The sequence below is a fragment of the Bidens hawaiensis genome, unplaced genomic scaffold, assembly GCF_021521415.1.
Source record: "Bidens hawaiensis isolate Kalapana, Puna unplaced genomic scaffold, B.hawaiensis_p1.1 tig00026862_1, whole genome shotgun sequence".
Lineage (NCBI taxonomy): Eukaryota > Viridiplantae > Streptophyta > Magnoliopsida > Asterales > Asteraceae > Bidens > Bidens hawaiensis.
Genome location: NW_027494332.1, coordinates 129,345 through 151,511, shown reverse-complemented (window position 1 = coordinate 151,511; position 22,167 = coordinate 129,345).

Genomic DNA, 22,167 nt, shown 5'->3' with positions numbered 1-22,167 from the left:
CAATTGGATTCCCATGAGCTTCATATCAAGCAATTACAAACTGATGTCACTGAAATCAAATCCGTTTTGAAGTTATCGGAGGAGGACCGGGCTGAATCAGTGGAGTTTCGAAAGGTGATTCTCGACTGGATGAAGCAACAAGAGAAGAGAATAGATGATGGTTCGTCAGTCACGTTTTCTCTGCTTCAGGTTCCAAACCTGATTTAGAATCGACATTAACTTCCAGGTCTTCATCACTTCTTCCAGATCCGTCTTCAGATCCGAAAACTGAACTGGTGGTGGATCGTTACTCTGATTCTTTTCCTAATTCGCCATCTCCACTCGCGCAATTGGAGGCAATAATCTCCCGTTCTGAAGCCAATTCGTTTGGCGCTGGTGATATTCTACCCAAATCTGACAAACAATCAACCGACCAAGCCAAATTAGGGCTGATAGGTGATAATTGGGCCATATTGGATGATCTTCAGTGGGCTTTGGGCTTCGGTACAGGGGTGGGCCACGATGTGGAGCAGCAGATCTGGATCCTTTTTGTGGGGATGCTAAGTTTATCGTTCTGGTTCAAGACTCTCCGACTGCGTTTTCCTCTTTTGCTTCGTTTGTGCGAGCTGATTTCAAGTCCATTCCGCAACCTCCACCGCTGGAAAAACAGTTTCCGATGGCAACGGTGGTGTCTCTGTTCAAAATCAGCGATCGACGCCTGCGTTGGAAAGGAGGTACTATACCCTACATCTTGATTTCGGATGCCACGTGTCACAAACCCCCTGTTAACATATATACTGAGCTCATTCTTTCAGTTCGGGTATCACCTCCTATACCTTTAGTTTCCTCTGTGAGCTCCATAGTGCAATATTCTAGACCCCCTATGATTATGGCTGGTTACATTCTGCCATTTGAAGTAGTGTTTCAGGAACTAGAAAGCTGTTTGGTTGTTATTGCAATCACATCCCTTCTCACTCAATATCAGGGCCATTTCCCTCCTAAGTCGTTTGTTTTGGATCGTGATCCAAAACCACCCGATCCATGCATATATGTTGGCTTCATTCCTTCGGTTCAAGAACGAGATTCTGCTAGTTATTCTGACGGGATCTTTTTCAATCTATCACAATCAACATATCAATTCCTATCAATCATGCACTCCAGTCTTCTTATTCATCAATCTCGCCAACCCCCCCCCCCCCCCTCCTGGTATTAATTAGCTCACATTTTATTTCATATATTGTAAGTAGTATTGTAATTTTATGAAATACACGATCAATTTAGGGCTTTGTGAATTAGGTTATAATGTGATGATACATTAGGTTATAATATGACTGAAAACAATCGGATAATGTGATGATACATTTGAGTGAATTAGGTTATAATACATGTAAAACATGATTGATCTGGGCTGACCTGGGATTGGCTGTCATTTACAGATTTTTAGAAAGAAATGCTAAAATTGAGGGTGCAAACGAGCCGAGCTGCTCGAGAGTCACTGAGAGAGTCTAGAATCTGGACTCAAGCTAGTACAAAAAATGTTTCGATAACCTTTATGAACATGCTCATTATCTTGATAAACGAACACGAACGAGAGAACCCCGTTCTTTTAATTTGTGCATGTCCGATCGTTTATTCGACCAACGCTAGATGAACAAACATGAACGTGCTTTGTTCGTGCTCATTTGGTAACCATTCATTTATATTGTTAATGAATGAAGTCATGAACATAAACGGACATGAAAACGACAAACACGGACATGCTCTATTCGTGTTCGTATGTTTGGTTGCTGACGGGTTCTCATGCTTTTTAATCACATAATTAGTTTAAAACACACATGCGAACATCAAACAATATACAAAAAGTAGTTAAAAGTTTACCTCCTATGTGTTATGATTACAGGGTTATGCTCAAAAGAAAAATCGGATCCACTATTCCGGCCCGTTAGTCCCGCCAGGTGGCAGTAGGTGGCAATATGGATACGAAAGACAAATTCAACACAGCTGTCCGTAAAGCACGTCTTGACAAAACCAAAAAGGGCTATGCCAACAATGGTCAACGGGAATCGTTACTTCGTTATGGGTGAAACTATAGATGAATTTATCGAATCGTTCAACATCATTATTATGATCAACCAACGGTGACCCGCGAAGAATATCGAGCGCTCGAGATCCTAAAACCGGTTTCTAAATCGCTCGGGATGTTTTTTTCTCTTATTTCTTTTTGAAGGATTTACAAAAACAAAACTGAAAAAAAAAATTCAAAACGAAAATGTTTGGGGTCAAAAAGTTCATGTTCTAACCAGAACCCATTCTGGTTTGTTAACTAAACCGTCTGAACCGTCCGTTTGCAACAGCATAAAGCCTAAAGAAACACGAACCTCTTGGGAAGAATGAGAAGCTTGTAAAGATAAGACATGAATATGGAACATCAAATATTGCTGAACCTGAAAGTGAGAAAAGAATATGCCTAAAAATTTATAATAATGGATTTTAATCTATTTAAAACTTACTACAAAGACTTGAGAACCATCATGACTATGAGCCTCATTGGGTTAAAAAAAAAAGATTAACATATCAACCGAGTAGTTAAAAAAATACTACAACTCTACAGACCGTCAAAGGTTATATGAAAGGCTAACAAAAAAGGAACTTAATCACTTATGACACCGAACTTCTATAACCTCTATTGGCATTTTAAAATCTATCACAACCTCTAGAGAACTAAACATTTTTAAGAAAATATTATATTGAAAAACATATAATATTGAATTTATTTTGCATAAAGATCAGATGAGCAACATTTGAGATTTCTGTTTTGAGATGCATATAAAATTCTACAAACATCAGTTAAAGGGCCATGATGTAGGGCCTTTAATGTAACTTATACCCAAATTCCAATAACAAAAGAGATAAACTGATACACATTATATATCTCAAATTCAGCAGTCAGAGTATGTGATTCGGCATTGCCATTTTATGCTCACAGCTGTGGCCTAATTCATGTGTTAGAAGGTGCAGCTCATCCGGGTTTATCGCCAGCCTGCTACACCTCATCTTCTCTTAAATAAGGAACACCTAGATGACCATAATAATCATAATTAATGAACCCGGACACAATTTATATATGTTTGTTTGTGCATAAAACATCAAGTCATTAACCTTAACCCAAACAAATAAAATCGCACAACATGAACCGTATAGCCCATTTATTTAAACAGGCTGTACCCAGGTTGTAATTTGTAAACGCGTTAAATGAATCATAAACGGTCAAACAGGTAGGCGAAACAAACGTTGTTATTCTGAAATCTTTTGTTAACCGAAACAGGTCAAAATTGGTTTAGAGGGTATTTGTGGTATTTTGTTTAAGTACATTAAGCTACAATAGATCACATTCAGAATGCCAGTTCAGTTTTCAGTTGCATCGAAGGGCAATTTGGGAATTATTAAAGGAGCACCAGTAACTTCTTACTTTTTTTTTTTTTTTTTTTTGTGTTATAATTCTATAACTATATAACCAGTGATACCTGCCAAAAACCGTGTTCCGTACTTGTGAAACCCGCTAACCATTGTTATCTTCTAATATAATTGGCTCCTCTAAATCAACCCGCAAATTGTACCCACCAAACCCATCAAGCATCTTAACCAACCCTACCCTCAGGGTTCGGTACACAAGTCTGAAAATAACAGAAATAAAGTAATTTGAATACACAGAGAAGTGATGATCGAATACGTTAACAACCATAAATCTTTTATGGTTAACATAAAACATAAAAAAAATACAATTAAACCTGTGATCGAATACCTGTAATTTGAAATTGAGTTAGGGTTTCAATTAAAATTCAAAGGTTTACAAATATTAATCGAATACATGTAATTTCAATCAAATTATCAATCAGATTAATACATTGAATAGATTGATCATTGAACCGATTAATACAATTACAAAGATTGATCGTTTAAACCTATTAATAGAATTACAAAGATTGATCAATTGAACCTGATTTAACCCATGATGTGAAGGTGAATTGATTGAAACCGATTGAAGCTGCAAATAAGATTGAGTATGTTTGTTTAGGTGAGACGATTGAAGATGTGAATCAGATTACAAAGGTTTGATGTTTACCTGTTTAGTTGATTGCTATGGTTAGAAGCTTTGGAGGTGAAGATGAAATCGCAATACTTAATTTGAAAGGCGGCAAACGTGATTTTTTTTTGTATAATATTGAATTTAAATTAATTAAAAAATAATAGGAATTGCTATGTGGCACTTTGAAGACACCTTGTTAATTTATAGAAAAGAGAGGTTTCTTGAAAACCTACTCTTTTATTATATAGGTATATTAGTTACTAGCTTTTGAACCCGTGTATTACACGGGTTTTGTCAAATGATAAAGATAAATAAGGTCTGTTATTTCAGTTGTGATTATCAAAATACCTGTGAATTAATTTAATGTAGACTTAATGGAAAAAACAAACAGGGTTAACGAAAAGTACTAAAATAGCGTTATTTTGGAAACACCAGGTGTTGATTTGCAAGAAATTTAAAAGAAAATATACTAGAGTTGTGTAGTTGGTCAAACATTAGGTATGAAAATGACACTTGATTCAATAATGAATATAATCCACACTATGTTATAACCCATTTGACAAAATGGCTTTGATCCATGACCTATGAATAGCTAGAATGAATGAGATGAGAGATTAGAAATTAGGTGAAATGTGTGCTTGACACCTAAGTTTTAACATTTTCTTTTATTAGTATTGTAAGATAATGATAAGATAGTTAGATACAATTGATCTTTATTTTCATTTTCTTTACCTAAACGTGTTTGATAGTTTTAAACGTTCGTAAAGATATTCCGTAATTCAAAAGATTGTTTATTTTGCTAAACGTTTGAGTTGTAATGTTTTGAATATAAATTGAAATATTTTATTTGTATTCATAAATCACCGTACCTTATTTTTACATCCACTTCGAATGTTGGTTATTATATTTTAGTCCATCGATTTTTTTAAAGTGACATTTTTTTTATGGGTGTTACAACTAACGTATTCGCTCACAGTTTAAATTTAAAACAATCAAATCTGGATCGCAAACACCAATACGTAAAATGTTAATTCTTTTTAACTAAAAAAAACTATAGCAATACCATATTCAAATTAAAGAGAATAAAATACTCGTTATTGTGGTCTAATTAAAAAATATATATAAACGTATAAAAATTTATGACCATTTAAAAATCGTGGATGGAAGTTAAGTTAAAAATAAAACTTAAAAGAATATATGGTTAAAAGTTAAAGGGTCAAGGTTGTAATTATTTCTTAAATTTACAAAATGTTAATAAAGTTTAAGAGACAATATTTTAACTATTTTTAACATATTTTATATTGGACTATTTTACCCATATACTACATGCTTTATTGGGCATACATCATGCTTTAAATGTTGTAAATTACATAAAAAACTTGGTGTTTTAATATGCCCATTAAGTGGTGTGCGCGCACGCGCGCGTGTGTGTATATATATACTAGATTTTATCCCCCCTATTACGGGGGTTGTTTTACATTATTTGTTTTTAATATTTATATATGTATATTTTGATTTTAATGTTATTTATTATAAGAAAGTTAATAATTAATATATTTAAGGTTTGATGATGAAATGGTTTCACAAATAAATGATATGTTATAATCCGATTTAAAAGCTATCTGGGTTTGGTGATACCCATTACCCGTTTATTTTCTTTATTATAAAATTGTTTCTTAATTATAAATAATATCTTTTTTTTTAAATAAAATAGGATATTAATATTTAGTATATTCCTATTTTATAGGATTTTCATATCAAATATGTTGGACTCGATATGCCCAAGACACGTATTATTATTGATGTGGCTAGTACGTCATGATCCAAGTCGGGTCATACCCAATAACAAGCTAGACAAACATCAGTAATATTTGTTTATATATGATATGATCATAACAAATAAATATTAACACTTGAGTTATTTGGAAAGAGGTTTCTAAATACAATGTACTTGTGAAATAAATAAATCATATGGATGATTTATAAGCATTCATATTGTTACTTAAGATGGTTAAGTAACAATATATTAAGCATGTTACCTATAATGTGTCATTGTATATAACACAATATAAGTGTATATGACACAATACAAGTTATATGTAACACAATGTAAGTTATATTACACAATGGAGGTAATATAACACAACGTAAGTTATATATATGGAAAGTTTAAAATAATAATAATAAAGAGAAGGAAGCCCCCCCCCCCCCCCCTCTCTCACTCTTGTATTATTTTATTATTAATCCTCAACTTAGTGGGTACATGCAACCATTCCTATTGGGTACTTGGGAGGTGCTCTTTTGAAAGACAACAACTCTCACTTTCTCTCATAACAACACAAGACACAAAAGAAAATTACTCTTCCTTTTCTCCCTTTCCTCTTGAATTCGGCCAAGCAAAGAGAACATCAAGGAGGTGATTTTCAAGTGTGAATCCTAGCTAAACAAGGTGTATTGTTGGAGGCTTGGGGTATGCAAGCTTGAGAACCTTTCCATTGAAGTTCTTGCCTTCCTACCATCCTCTCCTTCACCCGGATTTGATTCTCTTGAAAGGTAGTCTTACATGCATGAACTTATAGTGACATGCATGTGTTTGATAGTATGTATTTCGTATATGGATCCGGGATTGGGTTTTACATGTGTAAAATTGGTTTCATAAAATTGGTGTTTTATGACTTTGATAATCTTGTTAAAATCCAACAAAATATTTGATGAGATTATTTTTTAATATAATGAGATGTTATAACCCGTTTAAGAGTTATCTGGGTTTGGTGAGACATTTACCCGTGAATCTGGGTCAAATGCGTGAGAAGTCTTCATTTACAAATAAAGCAATCTGATGGCTTGAGAAAATGGTTGTTTTACATTTTTCGTTTTTTAATATATATTTTTTGGATTTTAATTTTCTTTATTGTAAGAAAGTTAATAATATACTTAGGGTTTAATGATGAAAGGGTTTCATAAATAAATAATATGTTGTAACCCGTTTAAAAACTATCTGGATTTGGTGACCCATGACCCACTTATGTTTTTTACTATATAATTGTTTATTAATTACAAATAATATCTTTTTCTTTTTAAACTGGATATTAAATTTTAGTATATTCCTATTTTATAGGATTTTCATATCAAATAATTGGTAAGATTAATTTTTAATTTGAGATGTTATAACCTGTTTAAGAGCTATCTGATTTTGGTAAACCCATGAATTTAGGTTAAATCAATGAGAGGCCTCTATTTAAAAATCAAGAAATCTGGTGGCTTCCATAAAAGGGGGGAGTGACCATATCACGACACATAGGATTTTAGGGGTTTTGTTTATATAAATTATAAATAGGTAATGCATAGAATGAAAACCCATTTGAGTTGAGAAACACGTGAAAACCCTATATAACATCATTTTGTTTTTGTTTTTTACATATGTAATATATATTGTTACATTTAATATAAAACATCGAAAAATAAAAAAAAATTGTTTTGATTTTTTTTTACTAACTTTACATATGTTTTCGGGAGAGAGAAAAAGTTAAATTTACTTTTATATTTTTTTATTAATTTTAATTGTGAACCACAAGATTCAAAACTTTAATTAAATATATGTGGTTGAGAATGTGCTTCTAGAGTTTTCTCAACTCAAATGGGTTTTTATTTATCATAACCACACACACACACACACACTAGCTTTTAGCCCACGTGTTACGCGGGTTTGTTTATGGTTCTTTTTTTAACATTATTTTGAATAACTAAATTTTTTATTTTTGTATTCTGTTGAATATCTAATTATTTTTATACTATTTTCCGAGATGGCTATATTTATTGTTGGGATGTGGTTTAATTTCAATTTTACATAATAGCTAATGTTTGTTGTTATTGTTGGTTGTAACGTGTTTAATGTTTTATCACTTTGTATTACATGAACTTAACAAATAAATTATGTTTTGTTTGTTGTATGAAGTGTTTTTTTTTTTAAATGAATGTATTCAGACTATACGGTCATAATGAAGTTGTTTAAATGAGTTATATATTAATATATTTTTTTGGTTATTATTATTATTATTAATGTATATGTAGTTTTTTTTTGTTATGATGAGTTTAATTTTCAACTTAAACATAAACTTTGAGGTGCAGATGAGTTAGGATTATAGTTGAGCTGGAGTTTAATTATAGTTAGTGGACTTGTAATGCTTTTGTATCGGGTTGTAGTTTTATTTGTAATTTGTTGCAGAGCTATCATCTATACATTACTTAGTGGTTTTATCATCTATATCTAGAGAATGATATAACCTTCTTTTTTACGCTGTTAATTCATTCTATAATAACATTACCATAGTAATAAAAGAAAATGTTGAAGCTTGTATGTCAAATCTACATTTCTCTAAATTTCTAATCTCTTATCTCATTTATTCCAGCTATCCATGGGTCACGGGTCAAAATCACTTTGTCAATTGGGTTACAACATAGTGTGGATTTTATTCATTATTGAATTAAGTATCATTTTCATACATGAGGTTTAACCAACTATGCAATTTTAGTACATTTTTTTAAATTTCTTGAAAATCAACACCTGACGTTTCCAAAATCACGCTATTTTAGTACTTTTCGTTAACACTATTTGTTTTTTCCATTAAGTTAGGGATAAAATAATAATTTTTTTATTTCTCATTTACTTAACCACGTGGTAAAAAATAAATGAGCCGAACTACATTTTTAACAAAACTAAACGAACGAAACTACTTTTTTTTAACGAAGGTAAACAATCTAAACAAGTTTCAAAAGTAAACGAACCAAATTACTTTTTTAACAAAAACAAACGATCCGGATGTCACACCCAGGTTCAGGGCCTGGGTGTGACGTCCCAGCTTGGTACATGTTTTGTAAATATATCAAAGTAAGATGAAATCTTATATATTAAAATATTAATTTACATTATCAAAATTACTCGGGATTTAAATACCCGAGTTTCCAGTTAGAAAACAGTGTTATATTATTATTACTAGGATTTTATATTCAAAAATAAAGCCATCTCGAGCGATCTTCTAACGTCATGACTCCAATCCTTGTATATCACTATCAGCTCTAGTTACCTGCATGGGTTGGAAAAACACGTCAGCTATATGCTGGTGAAACGTTGACTCGATAAAACATTTCATAACAGTCGTTAAATACAAACATAGTTTTCTGTTCACAATCCTACCTTAGTCGGCTAGTCGGAAGTAAGAACTAAGAAAATCAGCAGCGGGTCAGCTCGTGCTTCGTTTAATAGAGCAACAGATCGTTTGGCAGAGCCTCGGCACCTCGTTTCTTCACGGAATCAAGCCCTCGGAACCTCGGAACACCCTAGCACGCTTCCCTAGGCTAACTATGTGAGAATGAATGTGAAATGGGATGAAATGGCTTGAACTCGTTGTTGCCCTTTTATACTTGAGTTTTGTAGGGCATCGCGTAGCGAGATGGTCTTTTCCCCAGGGCCATCGCGTAGCGCGACGCCGCGGTTAATCAGGTGATGCCACGTGTTAACACGTGGTTGGACACGTGTCTTGATTACTTAACCTGGTCATCGCGTAGCGCGATGGACCAGTTGGGTTTGGCCGTTGCGTAGCGCGACGGCACCCCTTTTCTTGAAATGTGTGATTTTCTGTCGCGTAGCGCGACGAGGTTTATCAGGAGACCATCGCGTAGCGCGATGAGTCTCAAAAACCAAAATTTTCATTTTCAGCCCTTTAACATCTAAAAATTACATTTTTGGCCCAAAATTAGATGGGGTATTTTTCACGGTGTTATATCCTCCCCACCTTTTGAAAAATCTCATCCTCGAGATTTATGTAAAGAGATGTGGATACTTTCTTTTCATCTCGGATTCAAATTCCCAAGTGAATTCCGGACCACGTCGGGAATTCCATCTAAGTTTTTCTAACTTCAATCTTTTGCGTTTAAGGAACTTGGTTTGACTATCTTCAATTTGTATCGGTTTCTCTACAAACTTAAGTTTTTCATTCACTTGTACGTATTTTAAAGGCATTGCGAGTGTCTCATCAGCTAGACATTTGCGTATATTCGATATGTGAAACACATCATGAATTCCTTGCATCTCTTTAGGTAGCTCAAGTCGATAGGCTACAGAACCTATTCTTTCAATAATCTTGAATGGTCCAACAAAACGCGGACTCAACTTTTCTTTCTTTCCAAAACGACCAACACCCTTCCATGGTGATACTTTTAGAAACACTTTATCACCTTCCTTAAACTCTAACTGTGACATTCGTCAATTTCGGGTCTTGTTTATATTCGTTTTTGTATTTGTTTATTATGTAAACCGACCCGATTTGTAAACCGAAGCTTATGTTATAATCAAAATGATGGATTTATGTTACAATATTGTTTCACACTTGTTGGGTCTTGAAAACATCCTATTTTTATTTTTATTTATTTATTTATCTATTTTTTTTGTTGTTTTGTGTTTTTGTCTTGATCCATTTTGCATGAAATCTCTTGTGTCTCACACCCATATTTAACCACCAACATTACCCTATATATACACCACCTTTCCTCTTCATTTTCCCTTGCTACAACTCCAAAAAAAAAAAAAAACTCTCTCAAACATCAAAGATTCAAGGTTATCTTCTTAAGTGTTCTTGAAGGTTTTTAGTCTTTCATCTTAATTAGTTTATGTAGCCTTATTAATACTTGTTTATGGTTGTGCAACATATATATAATATACACCCCTTGTTTACCTTTGGTAGTTACTTCTCCGATTCCGGTCGGTGAGGTTTCGGACCTCATAAGGCAAGGCTTCATGGAGGACTTCGTGTCCTTGATATATATACATCTATATAACTTGTTCATACATATTAATCTTGCTTATTTTAGTTTGTTGGTTATGTTTACAAGTTCCATGGTTATGGGTTTTTAAGAGTCTATGCTTCGGTTTAACCGTAAATAGCTCTAAACCGTAAACCGAACTTTGTTACTAGTTTTGTTAAATAATTGTTTAAACATACTTATTGTTAGATCTAAGTTTCTAAAATCATTTTTACAAATTCTATGGTTATGGGTTTGTAGAATCTTACCTCGGTCTTAACCCGAAACACGATCCGAACCGAAAACCGAACTTTAGTTTAAAGACTTTATTGTTAACTTTTGGATTTTTTATTTGTACATTATTATACAAGTTCTTTAGTGTTTGGGCATGTGGAAACCATCTATGAACTTGTTGTGAGATGGAAACCGAACCAAACCGATTCTTACTCGCTTAAGACACACAAGTGTGTTTTTTTAGCCATCAAGACTTGTATATTTCTTTAAAAATAGTTAAAAATTGATTTTTAAATATTTTCTTAAGTACTTGGAAATGTTGGATCCAACTTGATCTCATAACAAAGTTTGGACCGACAAAACCGAACACTCTTTTAACGTGCGTTGTTAGTTCTAAAACAATGGAACTACATACTTGGTTAAGTCTTATTAAATTTTATTGAGTTATCTCATAACATTCAATATTTTAGAAAGTTGACTTTGGGTTTGACCAATTATCAAGACCCAAACCGACAACCCGAACACTCGATAAAAAAAAACCCGTTTTAGTATCTTTATTCCAAAGGGATTTGCATTCTTGCATTTTATCCACCTTATTACTTAACATAGGTTGAGTAAATATTAAGGTTAGATACTTTAACCCGATTTCGAGCAAACTTACATTTTTAAAGGGTTATTATTATAAATTCTTAAATAGTTACATTTTAAAACCTTGAACTTTAATTATTTACATTTCTCAACATTTATTTTGTTTAAAGACCTTCAAGACAACCTTTCTAAATTCAAGACTTCTTTTCTTTTTAGGCATTGTGCGTTAAACTCGTCGTTTCGACAAATCTCCAAATTATCATCTTTCAAGTTTACTACTTGAAGGTGAGTACTTCATACCCCATTTTCCATCTTTTATTTTGGGGGTGACATTTCATACTTATTCAACAAAATGCTTTATATTTGAATCTTAAACCACAAACGTAGTTGTATACTTTACCTAAATAATTGCTCGATTTGGTATTTATCGCTTATATTTATATTTATATTTATATTTCTATGCTTATATGCCTATGTGTTTATCGCTTTTAGTTGGTGGAACTATAAAATCCTAGACTATTTGGCATCCCCTTATAGCAAGGTGTCGTTAACGTAATGCAATTAACGATAACTAAAAAATCCTAGACTATTTGGCATCCCCTTATAGCTAGGTGTCGCTAATGTGTTTAGCGATATCTATTTATCCAAATTACCACTTTTATTTATCGTTTCGTATGCAAGTTTTGTGACTATCTTTATTATATACTAATATGATTAAACTTATGAATTGCTCACCAACCTTTGTGTTGACAAACTTTATTTTATGAAATGTTGCAGGTTTGCATCTTGGTTGATTTATGATTGTGAAGAAAACGACATCAAAGACCTTAGGATATTAGTAAAAATGAACAATATCAAATTTGCCATATTTTGTGATATCTTGTTTATGGTTATTTTATGGATAATTGTTATGTGACATTTTCGATGTTGTGAAATAAAATGAGTTTATTAAATACTGTCACTTTAATTAGTGTCATGTGCTTATGGACAATCGTTACACCTCGGCATGTTCCGCCGCCTTTGGTCGGGGTGTGACACTAACGGTTTACGTCGTATATCAGCATAGCTCTTTTGTCTATCTCGTGTTGCTTTCAGTCTCTCTCGGATTTGAATAACTTGATCAGTCGTTCTTTGGACAATTTCGGGACCTGATAGCTGATTATCACCAATCTCGGACCAGCATACGGGCGTTCTACACTTTCGTCCGTATAAAGCTTCATATGGTGCCATCTGTATACTTGTGTGATAACTGTTGTGGTATGAAAATTCCATTAGAGATAGGTGAGTATTCCAACTACCGCCTAAGTCTATAACACAAGCACGAAGCATATCTTCCAGTGTTTGAATCGTCCTTTCACTTTGTCCATCTGTTTGTGGGTGATAAGCAGTACTCAGATTCAAGTGCGCACCCATTGCCTTTTGAAAACTTCTCCAAAAATTGGAGGTAAAACGACTGTCTCGATCAGAAATGATGGATAATGGCACGCCATGTAATGATACAATATTTTCTACATATAGTTGTGCCAACTTGTCCATGCTAAACGTTTCTTGAATAGGAATAAAATGGGCAGATTTTGTTAATCAATCTACAATAACCCAAACAGCATCATTTTGACGTGAAGTTTTTGGTAACTTCATAATGAAATCCATGGTGATCATATCCCATTTCCAGATAGGGATTTCAGGTTGCTGCAATAACCCTAACGGTTTTTGATGCTCAGCCTTGACCTTTGAACATGTTAAACATTTAGCCACATACAAGGCAATTTCATTCTTCATTCTGATCCACCAATAATCATCTTTAAGATTATGATACATCTTATCACTACCAGGATGCATCATATACTTTGACTTGTGAGCTTCTTCCAATACCTTTTGTCGCAAGCTTCCAACCATCGGTACCCAGATTCTCTTGCCTAATCTGAGTATTTCATCATTGCCCTTGACTAATTGATCTATCGTACAGTTTTCTTTTTCAGATTTTATGTTAGTTTCTTCCAGTGCCAATTTCTGGGCTTCTTTAATTTCTGCAACAGATCAATCTTAAGTTCTAGAGTTAGAGCTTGTACACTTTTTGGCTTCTCGTGTTCTTTTCTACTCAAAGCATCAGCCACAACATTGGTTTTTCCTTCATGATAGACGATTTCACAATCATAATCGTTAAGCGTTTCCATCAATCGTCTTTGTCTCATGTTCAATTCCTTCTAATCAAATATGTGCTTCAGGATTTTGTGATCAATATAAACAGTAAACTTTACACCATACAAGTAATGTCGCCATAATTTCAACACGAATATTATAGCTCCTAACTCAAGATCATGGGTGGTGTAATTCTTCTCATGAACTTTTAACTGCCTTGAAGCATAAGCAATAACTTTCTTTCCTTGCATCAAAACGCACCCCATACCTGTATGTGAAGCATCATAGTATACGGTAAAATTATCTTGCCCTTTGGGTAAGGCTAAGATAGGTGCATTTGTTAATTTCTGCTTAAGAGTCTCAAATGCCTCTTCTTGTTTCGGTCTCCATTCGAATTTAACAGACTTTCGAGTAAGTGAAGTTAATGGAACCGCTATCCTTGAAAAGTTCTGAATAAACCTTCTATAGTAGCCAGCCAACCCCAGGAAACTTCTAATTTGCGTCGGGGTTTTGGGTCTTTCCTATTTTGTAATGGCTTCGATCTTTTCCAGATCAACTTGAATTCCTTTCTCGTTCACAATGTGTCCAAGGAATTGTACTTCAGATAACCAGAATTCGCATTTCGAGAATTGGCATAAAGTTTCTCCTTTCTCAACGTTTCAAGTATAGTTCTTAGATGGACTTGATGATCTTCTTTCGTCTTAGAATAGATAAGAATGCCATCAATGAAGACGATAACAAACTTATCCAAGTAGGGCTTGCAGATTCGGTTCATCATATCCATAAAAGTTGCTGGAGCATTAGTGAGTCCAAAAGGCATAACAATGAACTCATAATGTCCGTATCGAGTTCTGAATGTTGTCTTTGATATGTCTTCTTCTTGAACCTTCAGCTGATGATACCCGGATCCAAGATCAATCTTGGAAAAACAACTCGCCCCTTGAAGCTGATCGAACAGATCGTCAATCCTCGGAAATGGATATCGATTCTTGATTGTTACTTTATTCAGCTCTCGGTAATCAATGCACATTCTCATCGGCCCATCTTTCTTTTTAACAAATAGAATTGGAGCTCCCCATGGTGAAGAACTCGGTCGAATGAATCCTTTCTCCAATAATTCGTTTAATTGTTTCTTCAACTCTTTCACTTCAGTCGGTGCTAGTCTGTAGGGAGACTTAGCAATTGGAGATGTTCCTGGAATTAAGTCTATTCTGAATTCAACTTCTCGGTCAGGTTGGATTCCAGGCAGTTCATCAGGAAATACGTCCTTGAATTCAGAGACAATTGGAACTTCTTCCATCTTCTTAGGTTCAGGTTATTTAGTTACATACGCCATAAATGCTAGGGAACCTTTACCCAAACAGTGACTTGCCTTGATTTTGGAAATGATTCCAGTTTTACCAGACTCTTTGTCACCAGCTATTCGGATAACTTTCTTATTCGAAGTCAGCAGGTCTATAACCTTTTCATTACATAGTATACGAGCTTGGTTGGCGGCTAGCCAATCCATTTCTAATATTACATCAAATCCTGCTAACTCCATAGGTAACAATTGTACTGGCATATCATGCCCAGCTAAGGAAATATAACTATTTAAAATTTCTGATATTTGGATTAGGTTTCCATTAGCCGTTTCTACTTCATAATGGTTATTTAGTTTAGCTAGAGGTTCATTCAGCAGGTTACAAAACTTATAATCTATAAAACTTTGATTGGCTCCAGAATCAAATAATACTCTAGCATAAACGTTATTAATAGGAAACGTACCAATAATCGCATCTGGAAATTCTCCCGCCTTTTGTGTATTCAACATAAACGCGCGGGCGTTTTCTTTCCTCTCGTCATTCTTGGCACCGCTTCCACCGGCGCCTCCTGCTACCGGTTTCCTTTTCGTGCATTCAGTACTAAAGTGACCTCTCTCTCCACAATCAAAACAGACAATTAACTTCTTCCTACAGTCCTCCTCTTTATGACCCAGTCTTTTACAAAAATTGCATGTCGAAAACGGATCAAACTTGCGAACATCCACCTTTAGTGTAGGCTTTAAACACCTCCCCTCATGCCTTTTTCAACAGTTTTTACACAATGGTCGGTTAAACACAGCCGACCTTTCCCTACCTTTCTTAAATCTCTTTTTACCATCATTCTCCCTCTTCTTCTAAACCACATTCTTCCTTTCTTCATCTCGGTTTCTAATCATACTCTCCATCAAATACCCAGCAAGTTCAATAGCAGACTTAGTTGTTGCGGACATGTATGATCGTACGTGATCACGAATCTCCTTGGGCAAACCATAAATGTATCTGGTTACCTTGTATGGATCCAATCACATGTGTATTTGGTCTGAGTTGCTTTAATATTATCTATTTTGTATTGTAACGATTTTAGAGACATGTAATCTCATGCAAACATTTATCAGACTCTTTGCAATAAACAACCTGTCTATTACAATAGTAAAATCAGTTTAGACAGTAAAATGTTTAGCGTGTTCATCTGTAGTTGCCAATTCAGTGATAATCAGAACCTTTATTTTCAGTATGTTATTAACCTATATTTGTAATAGGTGAGTATCAGCACCTTGATGGTGTTTCTTGATTAATCAGCAGACTTTAAGTCTGATTAAGTTCAGCAGACTTGTAGGTCTGACATAACCTTAGTAGAGTTATAGTCGTTTATGAAAATATACTTTGTATTTACATTGTAAGGCCCCATTCCCGGAAGCCCTACTTTGGCGTTGGATTTACTCATAAACACAGTTTTAAAATCAGAGTTAATAAAAAACTTTTCGCGGAATACATGAGATTAAACATTCTTACATAACATAAGTGCTTGTTTTTAAACAAAATACATTAAGTCTTAAAAGGTAACGTAAACAACACGTGAATCTTCTTTTCTTCGATGCCAGTCTTCACTTTGTTGCCACGTGTCTTCCCTCAAGCAACACGTCGCATCCTATTCACCTGCGTGCATACTAAAAGTCAGCTACGCTGAGTGAGTTCTAGTTAATCAATTAACATACAATACATTCATGTTCTTACTCATACATGTCCGGAGATACGTATTTTGGACTTTACTTACTATTACTTCTTTCATTCTTGCTTTACATACATACATACATACATTCATTCGTGCTCTCATACTTTCTTTCTTAATCCCCTATGGTATAACATAGGCTACACCATCTCTACCATCACAGATATTTTTAGGGTCTGGTCCCTTCTGTCTCAGATATTATTAGGGTCTGATCCCTTCTGTCTCAGATATTATTAGGGTCTGGTCCCTCTGTCTCAACTAACCATACAACCATACCTGTCTCTTCACTCTTTCATACATTTATTTTTATACGTGCATACTATACGTATCTTCTAATCATGTATATAAATATATATATATATACACATACATACATATTCATTCGTATAAACATTCTGTCATAACATTCAATACTTAATCATACACATATCATACGCGTATCATACACTCTCTCCTTAAGGTAAGTGTATTAACAACTATCACATTAGGTATGCACACAGCCCCGAAAACATAACAGATAAGGGGCTAAAAACTCACCTGGAGTCGGTTTCTCTCGCCGTTGATGGTAATGCCCTTCCTTAGTTGTGCATGGCTAACTGTACAATACATTACGCGTGTCAATTATCTGTTACTAGTATCTCTTATATCTATGCTAATGAAACCCTCAGCTAACGGGGGTCATGGAATTTCGCATGGAAGAATTTCTCTTCTCATGGAAGAATTTCTCTTCTCATGGAATTTCTCTTCTCATGGAAAAATTTTTCGCTTCTCATGGAATTTCTCTTCTCATGGGAAAAATCCATTTTTTTACATCTCTTCTTTTTTTGTCATTTTAAAGCTATTTTACTATGTGACTCTTTATTAGGACCTGATTTTACCCTTTTTATGGGTTTTGGGTTGTACCAACTTTGTATACCCGTGTTTTATGAGGTCCAAACATCAACTTTTTGTCCTATAACATATCCGTGAGGTTATAACTCACCAAGTTTGTGTTTTTCTTACATTTCACAGCCCGATCTATCATCCTGTCAGTTTGCATGTCGAAACCGACTAAAAACTTAACCATTTAAACTGAAACCTACCTTTTGCTTCGGGTTCGGTTCGGATCCGAGACGACTCGAGGATCTGGAAGAAATTCTTGTTACTTGAAGACACTTGAACACCAAGATCTTCCTTACTTTAACCCGGATTTGGATTCGGGTCTTGAGAGAGAAAGTGTGTGTTCTTGAGTGGGTGTGTGTGATGAAAGGAAAGAAAAGTGATGAAAGGAAGGATGGGTTGGATCATATATATAGGGGCTATGGGCCCCACAACCCACTCAAAATTCCAATTCTTATCCAAACACTTTAACACCCGACTAACTTAACGACACACGGTTAATAATAAAACTTTATGTTATTTATTATTTAACAAAAGTTGGATGTTACATACATATGACGTTTGGGAAAGCACGTTTTGGCCTAATAGAGTCTATCACGTTGGCAAACTTCTCCATGTAAGTAAACTGGTCCCGCGGTTGATTGAGATTTGTACGAATTACTTACCTTAGGCAAGAAGAGTCTAATAACGATATACCCCTTCCAGTTACTACATGTCCGTCAAAATAATAGTTTTGATAACATTACTTGTTGTGGAAGTAACATTATTAGTTTAATAAATTATTATTATTATTATTATTATTATTATTATTATATAGACCAAGATAATATCACGTGAATAAAATGAGTACCAGCTTTTTGTTACTCTGACTGTATTAATGATAAAGAGTACACTTTAATTTTGAACATCACATGAATAAAGTGGTTTTTTTGTTACAGGCCCACTGCTGGTCTTTTGTTGAAGAAGGGAATACAGATCAGGGATGGGCAAATTCGGTACTGGTATAGGTTGGTACCGGTACTGAAACCGGTACCGATTTGGTATCGACGGTACCAAATCGGTACCAAAGTTTTAAGTTTCGGTATCGGAACCGGTACCGGTATTTCCCGATTTTTTTACCTTTGGTACCGGTATCGTCCCGGTACCGATACCGAACCGAAGATTTCGGTACCGGTACCAAAAATTGGTAATTTTCGGGACCGGTCGGTACCGGTACGGTCCCGATCTCATCCCTAATGCAGATCACTTTGTTCTTCCTATTTTCTAATATGTTTTTTAAATCTTTTAATTGTTTATAAATTATTAGGTTAGAACCCGTGAGATACGCGGGTTTGTAAAAAACTATAATATAACAAAACAAAAAAAAATTAATAATATAGATAATAAGATATATAAATAAGTTTATAGGAGAGAAACAATTATACAACTTAACTAAAGACATAAACGTAAAAAAGTCGTACCATCTTTTTAAAATGTCTCCTCATCTCAAAAAAAATGCGACAACATGTAACAGTAAAGACACAAACAATGATTCTTTAAATATTTCCTTAACTTTTGTTTATGAATACCGCAATAAATTTTTAGTTTTAATTACCATTTAAAGAGAAAATTAGAGAGAAAATGTTTGCATCTTAAAATTTTCTTTTATGATCTCTTATAATTTTCATTTTCTTTTCTTTGGCTTCCTCTAATTATTTCACCAACCTATTAAAAACCAAATATTGTGTTGCATACATAATATTGCAATAATGCTTATAATTTTTCGAAATGATTCGTTAGAAACAAATACAGTTGCGAAACATTCTAATATATAAACGAAAATCGTAACATCTTACTATTCTAATAAACAAAAATAATGATGTTTAGTTGTCCCAACCACGTTCAATCATAGCCTAAATTTTTTTTCTAATTCACTAATCTCTTATCTCATTCATCCTAGTTATCCATAGGGCATGGGTTAAAACCATTTTGACAAAAGAGTTGTAACTTAGAATTGAGATTCCAGACTTCTTATTGTTTTTACTATATATTTCAATTCTTTTTGTCTTTAATTTTTTGTCTTATTTCAAATAGCAGATCTTACTAATTTTTATCATTTGACAAATCCAGTGTAATGCACGGATTCAAAAGCTAGTTATAAATATTTATAAAAGTGATATGTATTTAAAAGTTTTCAAAAGGGGCATAGAGCAAAATTCGATGAGCATCTTTTGAAAAATGATAATTGTTTAATTATATGTAGTATATATAACGATTTAAGTTGCCAAAATTTTAAAAAGAATAAAAATCCAACCAAATTCCAAAATTAAGTAACATTAGTTAGGTATAAGAATTCTTAAATATTCGTTAGTCTTATTAATATAGGTAATAGACTTTTTAATTAAATTCTAATTAAAATAATAATGCCATGTGGACGAAGGAGATAATGATTGAACACCCAAAATTAAACGGGGCATTTTCACGGTGTTACACCCAAACTTACTGTGTGTTTGATTGGACCACTTTGATTCTAGATCGAGAACTATAATGATTGAACACCATATGAGATTGAACCTGATCCATGTCTCGTTGTTCAATTGGTGTCTTATACAGAAAGGATAGATGACAACGATTACCATAAGTTCATTATCTTGCAATAGTGTATTCCAAGATGGTTTTGGTTAATCAATTTAAAATGCCATAACCTGTTGGGGGCAGCTATATGTAGCTAGAGCACTGCGGGCTGTCAGTATTGAGTAACTTAACCGGAAACCGTCCAAGTGGGAGACTGTTAGAATTATGGACCGGTTCGGGTACGTTAGTGCGGCCAACCGGGTTATGAGCCGTGAGAGTTACACCGTAAGGTAACGAACAAATCACCCACCTAAGTTAGTTAACCGGTATGGATACTTTAATGAGACAAAATAACATAGAGTGGGCTTTGGAGTTAGAGATGGACTTAATAGCCCGTTGGGATTCTAACTAATAAGATTAGTAACTTATTTAGAGGTTATATAATATATGATATTCTATAACCCTAACTATTGGAACACAAGTCCTTAACTCTATCTCTTTCTCCAACCAAGCCACTGGCCGCAACTGCCTGTCACTAGCCGCCGACCGCCGCTGCCGCCACCTGCCTCCGTGCCGCCTGCTGCCGCGTCGCCTGTCCCCACGCCGCCTGCTGCCGCAGCGGTCGCCACCGTGCACCGCCACGGTTGGTTGTTTGTCTCATTGTGTCACCTAGCTCAGTTCGTTAGCCTTCGGTGTCTCAACCGGTTATTTATTAACCAAGGTAAACTTAAATATGTTGTTAGTTTACAATTTATATTTATGCATTTAACTTATACTCGTATTGTTTGTAACCGGATCATATACAGTTCCTTAAAGTGATGATTATTGGTTTTAATATTCCACTGCGTAACCTTTTATTAATGTGATTAATAAATATGAAACTTTTAACTAAAACCGGGTTAATTGTTAGGCCGTTGACTGATCAACACTGAAACCCAACATCATCTAACGTGTTACTTGTACATGTAGCGTACCAATAATTGAAAACAGAATTACCTATTTACCAAAATACGTGTAAATGTTACTTTGCTACTTATAAACTTTTTGTAATTTTTTTAATCATTTTTAAAAGCATCAATAAAAAATAGTTTCTTCTATGCGACCGTTTTACTAAAAGTTTAAAACTATGTGTTTTGCCAATTTCAAACTTGATCTAAAAGAATTTTTGGCAACGGCGGCATTACTTATGGAGGGTTGGCTCAAATATATTGGATACCTAAAGTAAAGTAAAAGTTTGAGGGCCTTTTTTTAAAAAAAATTATTAAATGTTTATATTGAAATATAGTGTTATAAAGTATAAACATGACTAACAAATAACTTCCTGTATCACACATGATCAATTCATTTAAATTCAAATTTTTTCCCTGTTCTTGATCCCATTACCGCCAATATCAAGAACACACATATAAAACCTTGTTAAATGTTTATATTGAACGTATGCAACTAAATTTAAACATCACTTGTAGCACTTTAAGCATTTACAAGTGATAAATTAGGCCTGGCATTAGCATCACCAAATATAGCCATAACCCCACTTCCATGCCACTATGCCAGAAACTCAAAAAGACTACTTGTGGATTAACGGGGTAAGACCCCACAAGCCCTAGACACTACACAAAATATCTAATTTCTAAATGTGGCCCGAAGGAAGGAAGACGAGATTAAGCACGGCTCAAAGGGGTAAATAGTACGTCCATGAAATGAAAGATCCGGGGGGGTGGGATAAGTCCCAAACATGGCACTTAAGGAAGACTAAGACAAAGTCGCGACAAGTCACAGTAGATTTGAGTCGCGGCACAAGTAGGTTTAATGCTAATTTACTTAAGCATGTTTAATGCTAATTCACTAAAAATATTTTAGTTACATCGTTTTAGCTC